Source organism: Schistocerca serialis, chromosome 8 (assembly GCF_023864345.2).
Source record: "Schistocerca serialis cubense isolate TAMUIC-IGC-003099 chromosome 8, iqSchSeri2.2, whole genome shotgun sequence".
In the NCBI taxonomy this organism is placed as follows: domain Eukaryota; kingdom Metazoa; phylum Arthropoda; class Insecta; order Orthoptera; family Acrididae; genus Schistocerca; species Schistocerca serialis.
In genome coordinates, this window is record NC_064645.1 from 82,857,854 (window position 1) to 82,869,334 (window position 11,481).

Below are 11,481 nucleotides of genomic sequence, written 5' to 3' on the forward strand. Positions count from 1 at the left end.
GTATACTGTATAATCCGTTGTATCTTTGTGAATAACATCAAAGGTCATATAAATTTTTATTATTAGGATGAATCCAACCATCACCGATATTAATACTAATTTCTGTTTCCTTGTTAGGAAGATTTAAATTATTTTTTGTTTTCTCATTAACAGGAAATTAGTAAAATTGATAACTCTCAGTTTTGTTCATGATTCATTAAGGAAAAAATTATTAATTCATTTTTAAAATTACTGTTACACAAGCACCATTGAAGTCAATCAAATTAATCATTTTCATCAGTGATAGAAATGGCAAAATTTTGAATACCACAAAAAATTGGAATATTTCTTAGTTAATTGGGTTCATAAATTAGTGGCCCTCGAAATTCAGGATTTGGTTTAACTGAGGAAATAATGTTAGTTTCTCTATGAAACTGATCATTATGTTTAACAAACATTCCATCAGCTAGATTAAAACTAATATTTATTAATCTGAATGAAATAATGTTAGCAACATTATTAGCAATTGCTTTTTCATTAGCTTCAATATTTTGGTTATTAAATCCTAAAATTTGACCAACATTATCTTCTTTATTCATAAGTAATTTAATATCGCTTTCAATAACAACTCTATTTAAAAGTTTTCTTCTTTAGTTTGTATATTAAGTGTTTCTGATTGGAGAAATTTTTCTGAATTTTTCGACTTATATTGTCCAACAGGAATTTCTACTGTTTCTTTGTTATTGTATAATTTATTATTTTTCGTTATAATATTTGGAGTTAAAAAAATTGAATAAAAACGAACAGTGAGATATTTTTATGTTTCTTCTATTAGAAATGTTAATATTTTTTCAGAACAGATAAATTACCACTCAACTGAAATAATCTAATAGTTTATATTAAAAAAATTATGCACATAAAGGACAAATTGAGATCAAAAAATAAGAATCATTGAAAAGAAATTAGAAAATAAACATGGTAAACTTTTACCAAATCTGTTCAATGTTCAGTAATTGGACCGAGTGGTTGTGGAAAAACAACAGTAATGATTGATAATTATATAATGGCTCCAGGATGGTTATATGGAAAAAAATTAAACATTTGTATATTTATTCCAAAAGTGTAGATCAGCCAAAATATACAGAATTTATAAAAAAATGTGAAAAAAATTAAAGGTAAAATTAATGAAAAAATTGCAATTTTTATTGAAAATAATGATGGAATTGTGCTGTTAGATGAACGTGAAGATTCAGTTGTAGTTTTTTGATAACTTTATTCTTGAAAATCAAGGTATAGTTAGAGAATATTTTACTACAGGTAGACATAAAGGAATGGTCTGTTTTACTTAGCTCAATCTCAATCTCAAATACCAAAACAATTTGTTAGAGATAATATTAATTTTTTAAATATTTTCAGACAAGAAGATCCAAATTTAAATCATGTGACACAACAAGGTAGCAGTAGGCAAAACGCAACAGGGAATGACAATATTAATGTGGTAATAGTAAACTGCAGGAGTGTCTGTAGAAAGGTCCCAGAACTGGTCTCATTAATAAATGGTCACAATGCCCACATAGTACTAGGGATGGAAAGTTGGCTGAAACCAGATGTAAACAGTAATGAAATTCTAAACTCAGATTGGAATGTATACTGCAGAGAGAGGCTGGAAAGTGAAGGGGGAGGTGTGTTTATAGCGATAAAAAGTGCAATAGTATTGAAGGAAATTGACATAGATCCGAAATGTGAAATAATTTGGGTAAAGGTCACGGTTAAAGCAGGCTCAAACATGTTAATTGGATGTCTCTATAGGCCCCCTGCCTCAGCAGCTGCTGTGGCAGAACACCTGAAGTAAAATCTGGAAAATGTTTCTAGTAGATTTCCTGTTCATGCTATAGTTTTGGATGGAGATTTTAATTTGCCAGATATAGACTGGGAGACTCAAACGTTTATACTGGGTGGCAGGGACAAAGAATCCAGCGAAATTTTTTAAGTGCATTATCCGAAAACTACTTTGAGTAGTTAAACAGAGAACCGACTTATGGCGTTAAAATATTAGACCCGAACTATTTGAAACAGTTTATGCAGAACAGGGAATCAGTGATCATAAAGCAGTTACAGCATCGGTGATTTCAGCTGTAAAATATTAAAAAAGGTAGGAAGATTTTTCTGTTGAGCAAAAGTGACAAAAATCAGATCTCAGAGTATTTGACAGCTCAACACAAAAGTTTTATCTCAAGTACAGATAGTGTTAAGGATCAATGGACAAAGCTCAAAACCATTGTACAATATGCATTAGATGAGTATGTGCCAAGCAAGATCGTAAGAGATGGAAAAGAGCCACCGTGGTACAACAACTGAGTTAGAAATCTGCTACAGAAGCAAACGGAACTTCACAGCAAACATAAACATAGCCAAAGCCTTGCAGACAACAAAAATTACACGAAGCAAAATGTAGTGTGAGGAGGGCTATGCGAGAGGTGTTCAACGAATTCGAAAGTTCTATGTACTGACTTGGCAGAAAAGCCTAAGAAATTTTGGTCTTATGTCAAAGCGGTAGATGGATCAAAACAAAATGTCCAGACACTCTGTGACCAAAATGGTACTGAAATAGAGGATGACAGATTAAAGGCCGAAATACTAAATGTCTTTTTCCAAAGTTGTTTCACAGAGGAAGACTGCACTGTAGTTCCTTCTCTAGATTGTCGCACAGATGACAAAATGGTAGATATCGAAATAGATGACAGAGATATAGAAAAACTATTAAAATCGCTAAAAAGAGGAAAGGCCACTGGACCTGATGGGATAACAGTTCGATTTTACACAGAGTACGCGAAGGAACTTGTTCCCCTTCTTGCAGCGGTGTACCGTAGGTCTCTAGACGAGCGTAGCGTTCCAAAAGGTTGGAAAAGGACACAGGTCATCCCCGTTTCCAAAAAAGGACGTCGAACAGATTTTCAGACCTATAGATCTATATCTCTAACGTCGATCAGTTGTAGAATTTTGGAACGCATATTATGTTCGAGTATAATGACTTTTCTGAAGACTAGAAATCTACTCTGTAGGAATCAGCACGGGTTTCGAAAAAGACAATCGTGTGAAACCCAGCTCGCCCTGATCCGTCCACGAGACTCAGAGGGCCATACACATGGGTTCTGAGGTAGATGCCGTGTTTCTTGACTTCTGCAAGGCGTTTGATACAGTACCCCACAGTCGTTTAATGAAGAAAGTAAGAGCATATGGACTATCAGACCAATTGTGTGATTGGATTGAAGAGTTCCTAGATAACAGAACGCAACATGTCATTCTCAATGGAGAGATGTCTTCTGAAGTAAGAGTGATTTCAGGTTTGCCGCAGGGGAGTGTCGTAGGACCATTGCTATTCACAGTATATATAAATGACCTTATGGATAACATCGGAAATTCACTGAAGCTTTTTGTGGATGATGCTGTAGTATACCGAGAGGTTGTAACAATGGAAAATTGTACTGAAATGCAGGAGGATCTGCAACGAATTGATGCATGGTGCAGGGAATGGCAATTGAATCTCAATGTAGGCAAGTGTAATGTGCTGCTAATACACAGAAAGAAAGATCCTTTGTCATTTAGCTAAAATATAGCAGGTCAGCAACTGGAAGCAGTTAATTCCATATATTATCTGGGATTAGGCATTAGGAGTGATTTAAAATGGAATGACCATATAAAATTACTCGTCGGTAAAGCAGATGCCAGACTGAGATTCATTGGAAGAATCCTACGGAAATGCAGTCCAAAAACAAAGGAAGTAGGTTACAGTACACTTGTTCACCCACTGCTTGAATACTGCTCACCGGTGTGGGATCTGTACCAGATAGGGTTGATAGAAGAGATAGATATGATCCAATGGAGAACAGCGCACTTCGTTGCAGGATCATTTAGTAATCACAAAAGCGTTATGGAAATGACAGATAAACTCCAGTGGAAGACAATGTAAGAGAGATGCTCAGTAGCTCGGTACGGGCTTTTGTTGAAGTTTCGAGAACATACCTTCACCAAGGAGTCAAGCAGTATATTGCTCCCTCCTACACATATCTCGCGAAGAGACCACGAAGATAAAATCAGAGAGATTAGAGCCCACACAGAAGCATACCGACAATCTTTCTTTCCACGAACAACGCAAGACTGGAGTAGAAGGGAGAACCGATAGAGGTACTCAAGGTACCCTTCGCCACACACCGCCAGGTGGCTTGCAGAGTATGGAGTAGATGCAGATGTAGATATTTATCATGAATTTGTTGGTTGAGATTTAAAATTTGACGATTTTGAAGTACTGTATAGTAAATGTTGAATAAAGATGAATTTGGTTTTCTAACAATAGATATGACAAGAAAAATTAATAATGGTAAATACAGAGAAAAGATCAAGAATTTTCAAAACATTAAACATTAAACACAAATGTTAAACATAAAAATGTTGAACATAAAAATGTTGAATGTTAACTGTACACATAAAGACGCTGAACATTAACATTAATCATAAAGGCATTGGACATAAAAATGTTGAATGTAAATGCTGAACATAAAAATGTTGAATGTAAAATAAAAAAAATTATTACTGTATTTTTTACATAAATAAATGTTTTGAAAAGATGATCTAGAAGTTGTTGAAAAAGCTAAATGAATGAGAAAAGTAAGGCAACAATTAAAAGAAAAATGTAGAAAAATGGAAAAAACAACCAAGAACAGAATATAACAAATTTAAAAAAGAATATGAGCCAGTTATTGATGCAAATGAAGAAGTTAAAGAAGGAACTGAACGTTTAGGTGGTAATGTACAAGGTGTATAGCTTTGCTTCCGCCGTTTTTTCCCCAACATTTGAGGCTTTAGTGAAACAAATTGGTTGCACATGTATCATTCAAAGTATTTTCCATCATTGGTCAGCTCTTTCTCCCATCTATTGGGCAATGTACGAATCCTGCGTCGAAAAAATTGTTCATCTTTTGAAGCGATCCATGAATCGATCCAATTTGTGACTTCTTCATTAGATCGGAAGCTTTGGTCAGCCAGGCCATGCGCCATTGACCTAAGAAGGTGATTGTCAGAGGGAGCAATGTCTGGAGAATACGTTTCCAAGTACGTTTTGACCTCGTTTGCAACGTGGGGTTGAGCGCTGTTGTGCTGCAAAATCACTTTATCGTGCTTCTCGCTGTATTTCGGCCGTTTGTCTCTGCTCAACATTTCTTGGTTTCAACTCACATGAGACCCAAGTTCCTTCTTTCTGCGACATTTTGAAATGCCTTGTTGTGTCACTCCCACTAATTGTGCCAATTCTTCTTGAGTTTGCAAAAATAGACATAATGTCTTATGGGATAACAGCAATCAGTGATTTTAAAATGTTACTTAAAATGCGTCTTGACTGCAAATTTGTTTCTATTCATATGACCGGTTTCGGTTCATTCAGAACCATCTTCAGATCTGATATTTCAGTTAGAGGAGTAACCTGTCCAAATACAGCAACTTTCACATGCTATGCTACGTCACATGTGAAAGTTGCTGGATTTGGATGGGTTACTTCTTGAGTTTGAGGTGAGTGTTCACTGAGCAATGTCTCCAATTCTGCATCTTGGAAAACCTTCTCTCATCTACCACTATACTGGTCTATGACGTTAAAATCACCGTTCTTGAAGCGTTGAAACCACTCATGACACATTCTTTCACTAACAGCATCCTTACCATACATACTTGAGAGCATTTGATGAGACACAGCCTCTGTTTTCTTCATACTGACACAAAGCAGTAACACCTCCTGCAGGCTCGTAAATTGACATTTTCAATCAAGAACAACTTTATGATGCATAAACAAGTCGACTAAGGTTAGAATGAGGTTACCAAGCGGTCTAAGGCGCTGCAGTCATGGACTGTGCAGCTGGTCTTGGTGGAGGTTCGAGTCCTCCCTCAGGAATGGGTGTGTGTGTCTGTCCTTGGGATAATTTAGGTTAAGTAGTGTGTAAGCTTAGGGACTGATGACCTTAGCAGTTAAGTCCCATAAGGCTTCACACACACATTTGAACATTTTTTTGAATGAGGTTATGTTAACCGTGGTCCAAGATAACTGCCTGATGTCTGTGACCTGTTTTGTTTGTCTGCTACTTACCGCTCTTGCCACCTATCGGCAAACGGTGGAAGCAAATTTGTACACATTGTATTAAAAGCAACTGAAGAAAATAGTGAAATTGAAAAACAAATGGTTTCTTACAATCAACATTATTTAGAAGAATTTAACGATATTCCACAATATTCCAACAAATAAACAATTTGATAGTGATAGTGATAGTGATATATGATTCATTAAGTGAGTATGTAGAAGAGGTAAAAGATAGAAAAAATTAAAATACAAAGATGTTAAAAAATAAATACAAGTGAAAGCATGTTAAAATTTATTAATCATACTGAAGATACTGTTTTTGTATTAAGCCGTGTTGGTATTCTTAAAAATATTGGTAAATATCCAGCTGAATTCAGTGGTCATAAATTAACAATTGGTGAAAAGGGATACAAAATTACTGTTGGATTAATGCCGAATTTAGTGCAGGTGTGTGTGATACAGTGACTTGATAAAATGTCTGAAAAATGTAAATGTGTTGTTTTAGGACTTAATCAAAGACTTGAAACTATAAAACGCTTAAGAAAGGGTGAAACTGCGACAAGTGTAGCGCTGATTTACAGTATTGGAAGAACAACAGTTAACGATATAAAACGTGGTGCTGATAAAATAGAACAACATGTGTCAACAATGCAGAGCATGGATGGAGATGTGCGGACAAGATGGACAATGAAACCTGCAAAATATGATGAATTAGACACTGCAATGTACCGATGCTTTATACAAGCAAGAAGTCAGGGGATTCCACTTTCAGGGCCTATAATAATGGCGAAGGCTGTTGAAATGAACAACAAACTTGATGGTGACTCGTCTTTTAAAGCAAGTATCGGATGGCTAGACAAGTTTAAATTTCGTCATGGCCAGCGCGGATAGCTCTGTAATTGCTGAGTTTCGGGAACAATTTAAAGAAAAAATGGCTGAATTGAATCTTGTTAGGGAGCAAGTTTACAATTGTGATGAATCTGGGCTTCATTGGAACTCTTTACCACAAAAGACATTAGCAACACTCTCTGAAAAAGCTGCTCCAGGTTCCAAAGTACCAAAAGATCGCATCACTGCTATGGTTTGCGCAAATGCAACCGGCAATCATAGGCTACTTGTGATTGGGAAATCAAGAAAACCTTGTGCATTCAAGAATTTGAATTTGAATGCTCTCCCTGCACAATACTACTTGGATGGATCAATCAATTTTTTCTGACTGGTTCCACAAACAATTTGTATCTCAAGTTAGAGCACATTTGGCTGAAAAATATGTTGCCACAGTAAGCGCTATTGCTATTAGACAATGCCCCAACACACCCTACTTGTGAAATGAAAAGTGATGATGGCAACATAACACGTCTCTTCCTTCCAGCAAACACAACTTCACTTAAAACCCCATGGATCAGGGAATCATCGAAAACATGAAACGTCGTTGTAGAAAAATATTTATCGAAAGTTTGCTCTCATCTGATGAATCAACATCTTTAAAACAGTTTTGGAGGTCTTACAGTATTAAAGATGCAATTTTCAATGTTGCCAGTGCATGGAGTGATTTGTCAGTGTCAAATCTCAAGAACGGCTAGAATAAACTTTGGCCTCAACCTAGAGGTGAAGAATCGGAGGAACCTGAGTGTGTAACAGTTGACGAGATGGTCAATTTGTGCAATAATTTACAAATCAGCACAAATTTGACGTCAGAATAAGTATCAGAGTGGTTAGGCTGTGACAAAGTGGACGGGGGTTTTCAAATTTTGAGTGATGACGAAATTGTTGCCAGCGTAAGTGCCACCAAAAAAAAAGAAGAAGGGGCTGATGAAGACGAATGTTCAAACCATGAAGAAAAACAAACTATTAGCCATTCAGAGGCCGAAACAATGCTGTCCAAGTGTACAGAATGGTTTGAAAGTCAAGAAGAGGCTAATAAAACGCAGGCACTACTGCTCCTAAAAATACGAAATATTGCTATGGTGAAAGATCGAGCATCAAAAAGGCAGAAGAAATTGACTATTTCCAAGCTAGATAAACTATTTCACCTGTAAGTTTATAGTACAGTACAGTACTGTACATTACGTATTTTGCAACTTTTGTAGCTACTGTACAGATGTTTTTATCATGTAATAAATAGTTTTATTTGCTATTACAATCGTGTTTAGTTTGTTTTCGCTCCGAAATATTATTATATTACTGTGAGAATGATATGTGTCTACATATGAAATAATTCATTGAGGTTATGTTTTGGAGGAATACAGTATTTCTATTATCCATCTATTCGCTCAACCGTCATGACCATGGTTGTGAAGATGACGGTTAATCGAGTTTCCACTGTATTCAGAAAAAGCAGTTGAATATGTTTGGATGAATCATGTTCATCAAATAACTGGTAGATTAACAGCTTTCTATGGTGAAGAATTAGTTGGAAATCAAAAATTTATAATAAAAAAGTTAGAATAACAATGCTTAAGAATTAATTTATTGATTTTATAATTAACAATCGCAAGGGATACCATATTTTATTAGAATTTTGAATAATTTTCCACATGCATTTTGGGAAAGTGAAAATGGAAAAGGCTTAGTTAATGATTCAATTAACAATTTATCATTTGAAATGTAATTACCTGATTATTATTGGTGTGGCCCTGGGAGCCAATTAAATGAAAGACTAGTACATTGTGATACTAGAATAAATAAATTAGATGAAACATGCAAACAAACAAGACATCGTCTATAGTGACTATAAAGATTTAGAATCTAGACATTGAGCAATAAAGAACTTCAATTAGATACAAACAAAAGAATGTAGGCTTCAATTGTTGAAAAATTAGCTGCAACTGCAGTTATATGAATAATATTAACAGAATCTTCCATCAGTTCTTGGTAGATCAACATTATAATACACTACTGGCCATTAAATTTGCTACACCACGAAGATGACGTGCTACAGATGCGAAATTTAAGGAGGAGAAATGCATACCATCACTTTTCTGACTTCGATAAAGGTAGGATTGTAGCCTATCGCGATTGCAGTTTATCGTACCGCGACAATGCTGCTCGCGTTGGTCGAGGTTCAATGACTGTTAGCGGAATAGGGAATCAGTGGGTTCGGGAGGATAATACGGAATGCCGTGCTGGATCCCTATGGCCTCGTATCACTAGCAGTCACGATGACAGACATCTTATCGGCATGGATGTAATGGATAGTGCAGCCACGTCTCGATCCCTGAGTCAACAGATGGGAACATTGGCAAAACAACGACCATCTACACGAACAGTTCGACAGGTTCGGGAGGATAATACGGAATGCCATACTGGATCCCAATGGCCTCGTATCACTAGCAGTCACGATGACAGACATCTTATCGGCATGGATGTAATGGATAGTGCAGCCACGTCTCGATCCCTGAGTCAACAGATGGGGACATTGGCAAAACAATGACCATCTACACGAACAGTTCGACGATGTTTGCAGCAGCATGGACTATCAGCTTGGAGACCATGGCTGCGGTTACCCTTGACGCTGTGTCACAGACAGGAGCGCCTGTGATGGTGTACTCAATGACAAACATGGGTGCACGAATAGCAAAACGTCATTTTTTCAGATGAATCCAGGTTCTGTTTACTGCATCATGATGGTCGCATCCGTGTTTGGTGACATCGCGGTGAACGCACGTTGGAAGCGTGTATTTGTCATTGCCATACTGGCGTATCACCCGGCGTGATGGTATGGGATGCCATTGATTACACATCTCAGTCACCTCTTGTTTCCATTGACGGTACTTTGAACAGTGGACGTTACATTTCAGATGTGTTACGACCCATGACTCTACCCTTCATTCGATCCCTGCAAAACGCTACATTTCAGCAGGATAATGCATGACCGAATGTTGTAGGTTTTGTACGGGCCTTTCTGGATGCAGAAAATGTTTGACTGCTGCCCTAGCCAGCACATTCTCCAGATCTCTCACCAATTGAAAACGTCTGGTCAATGGTGGCTGAGCAACTGGCTTGTCACAATACACCAGTCACTACTCTTGATGAACTGTGGTATCGTGTTGAAGCTGCATGGGCAGCTGTACCTGTACACGCCATTCAAGCTCTGTTTAACTCAATACCCAGGCATATCAAAGCCATTATTATGGCCAAAGGTGGTTGTTCTGGGTACTGATTTCTCAGGATCTATGCACCCAAATTGCATGAAAATGTAATCACATGTCAGTTCTAGTATAATATATTTGTCCGATGAATACCTGTTTATCATCTGCATTTCTTCTTGGTGTAGCAATTTTAATGGCCAGTAGTGTAAATGTAAAGCACCAGTTTGGTTTTGTTTCACAGTATTACTTTTATGGTGTTAACCAGTTTCTGGCTTACAAGGCCATCTTCAGACATTAATGGGTATTGTCACCAAAGTAGTTAAAGTGTTTGCAAACAACACTGGAAGAGAAGTAACACCTCTAGACTGAAGCAGAAACATATAGTAAGTCACATCTTTGACAGTGTGGTGGTAATGCAATGAAAAAGTAAAAAATGGAACAGTAAATAAATAAAAATGGAGTAGACAGGAAAAACTTTATCAGGAAATAGGAGCAGCATTCCTAGAAAACAGTTTCTATTAATAGCAAAACGAATAAAATAAAATAAAATTAGTACTTGACAAGGCTACATCAGGAGGTGTAAAACTTGGAGAGTGATACACAAATCTATTAAAAGTAGAAACAATTATCAATGTTGCTACAGAACACATAAGGAAGTTAAGCAATACCAATAAGATAAACAGAAATAAATAAATGCAGGAAAGTGGAGGAGTTTGAGGGAATATACAGTAACTGGAATCTTTGAGAATGTGGTGTTACTGCATTTTAAATTAACATTATATTCAAAACTGTGGATATGTAACAGTTTGCATTAAATAACTGAACCAAGTAAAATATAAACAGTATCTGATGAGACAACTACAAGAGGTTAAAACATGGATAGTAATACAAGTACCAGTTAAAAGAAAGCCTTAACTATTAAAACTACAGTCCATATGGAATACATAGACAACTTCAATAAAACAAAAGAACTTAATGAACAAAGGAAAATGGAAATATGTAGGAGCAGATAACATGGGAAGTAAACAAGAACAGAGATGTTCATATGAAGTTTGGGAGAGGGGAAGTGTTGAGCTGTGTCTTCTCATTTAGGATTAGATCTGGACTGTGAGCTAGATGTTTGTTAATTTGCAGGGCTTCCAGCAGGTTGAGTTTATCGCCTTTGTATGCTAAGCCAAGTACATGGGACACTGGCTAGTAGTTGCGGTCCTCACTCAGTACATGCTTAGCACATGCAGAGTCAGAATTCTGCAACCTGCAGCTATGTTCACGTTCAGCCAGCCTAGTTGC